General features: G+C 41.2%; 1 pseudogene; it reads left to right on the top strand.

Annotated features, from left to right (window-relative positions):
• Positions 1 to 1246: 1246 nt before the first annotated feature.
• On the top strand, positions 1247 to 1798 carry LOC149232296 (protein ABCI7, chloroplastic pseudogene; annotated as a pseudogene).
• The last annotated feature ends 295 nt before the right edge of the window (positions 1799 to 2093 follow it).

Raw genomic sequence — 2093 nt, 5'->3', positions numbered from 1 at the left:
ATCCATCCAAGATGAATCTTTGTTCTTGCAGGACGTTTGTTTTTGAAGCACCTGTGTGAAGAATGGTTGGTTTTATGACAGTGCTCACATGGATGAAGATCAAAACAGTGATCTTTCATATGGCCAACTCGATCACAGTGTTGGCATTTCACGATCTGTTGTTTTTGTTGTTGTTGTTGTTGTGGAAGAGGGGCAGAATCTGGAACAGCTGAAGCTGAACTGTCATGAGGAGCAGGTGAACTGTCATAAATGAATCCAGCACTCTGAAACTGAATGGGCTTGGCATAGTCTGGAATATGAAAGGACAAGTCCTTGTCATATCCAAGACCAGTTCTGTGCTTGTTGTGGACAAGCTGTTCCCAAGGTCTGATGATGGGCTTGGGAAGTGCAGACTGAACCTCTGCATCTGCATGTAACTTTGCTGCTTTATCTGAATGAACTGTAACATTATTGACTTGTTGTTTATGGGAGTCTGCTTCATTGTTCTGAACAGAAACAGGTTCAGAATGATGACTCCACTGGTGTAATTCTTCCTGCTGTAGCTTTGTTTCAAGCTGCAAAAACTCAATATTCTCATGTGCAGTTTGCAGAGAGGTTTGGATGTCAAAGAGAGTTTCTTTGTTAACTTTGACCATCTCATCAACAGTGGAATGAATTAGGATATTCAATAACTTTAATGCATCTTCAAGTCTGGCCATTTTTCTTCAATGTCACTTAAAAAACACAACTGAGGCAACAGCAACAGAAAAATAATATTGTACTCTTACTACAAGATATTGTAAGGGCTTATCAAGTGGCAACAATGTAGCGAAAATGGTTGATGGAGCAATCTTGCCAATGTCCTCATCAGCTTGCATTATCTTTTTAATCCGAGACGCAGGAAATCGAGTATCGAGTTTTTTTCTTCATGGTAGACTTATGCTTCGCCAGATTGCTCATAAAAATATCTGAGTTTTGGGTGTGAGCTGTGTTAGTTTGCACTCCGCTGCAGCTATTCTATAAGACTCTGGTTTTATGAGCAATATGTTCAACATACAGGCACCGTACAGCATTCAAGAAAGTAATTATACATTCACCATACGTGCTCAGAAAATTCACAACATCACTGATATATAATAAGGCAGCCCACAGAATAAATTCTTTTTATGGAAATCTGAAAATACAGTGAGGGAATCAGTAATATGGAATCAGTAATATTTGAAGACAGTCATCAATAGAGATAGCCAACAATTATAACCCATATGAAATGACAGCTTTCAGCTTAGTTGAGAAACTGAAATATGCTGCCCAGAATTCGAGGCAGAGGTCCATGCTAGTTGACAGCCATTGTTTAGGCCCTGATACAGTGACAGAGGTATCTACTTTTCACTTGGCAGGTGAAAACCAAACACAAGATCTACATAGCAAGATTATTTTAAACCATCCAAGAGGCTATAGCAGGCAGCTCCATAAGTGCATTGTGACACATCCCTCTGCGCATGCTGTCTTTGATGGTAATGTCAAGGTGAACAGGCATGCACAGCTTACGGACGCAGGCCAACTTAGCCGGAGTTTGCTTCTTGCACCTCGTGCTACTGTGAATGTGAAGCCCAATCTACAGATTGTCGCTGACGATGTCAAGTGTTCTCATGGGGCTGCAATAAGTGATCTTGAAGAGGATCAGCTTTTCTATTTTCAAGAACGTGGAGTTGATGTGCAAACAGCTAGGAATGCCCTTGTATTCTCATTTGGGGCAGAGGTGATGGAGCGCTTTCCAGACAAGTATCTTGACCATTATAAGCTGCCAGCAATTTATTAACAGGTGTTTTGACCTCCTACTATAGTAGCTCGATAACTAAATCAATCGACTCAAGTGTGGCCCCAAAAAATCTCATGTGTTAGGCACCGAGCCGCCCAAAAATGGGAGAGCAATTCGAGTGGCATACACAGACGGCCGTGAGGAGACGTTAACCGCACAAAAATACTCCAGTCACAGAAGAGGTTTTCGTTGGTGTGTGTATCTTTCAACAATGCAGAGATTCCTGCAACACCAGTGCGAGTTGAAGTTCTACCTGTAAAATTTAAAGCATTGGATATTGTATTCGATAACGTTA

This window comes from Pinus tabuliformis, chromosome J, assembly GCF_031772625.1.
Source record: "Pinus tabuliformis cultivar Carrire ecotype Pingquan chromosome J, CPIR1, whole genome shotgun sequence".
Classification (NCBI taxonomy): Eukaryota; Viridiplantae; Streptophyta; class Pinopsida; order Pinales; family Pinaceae; genus Pinus; species Pinus tabuliformis.
This window is presented reverse-complemented; position numbering and strand designations above follow the sequence as displayed.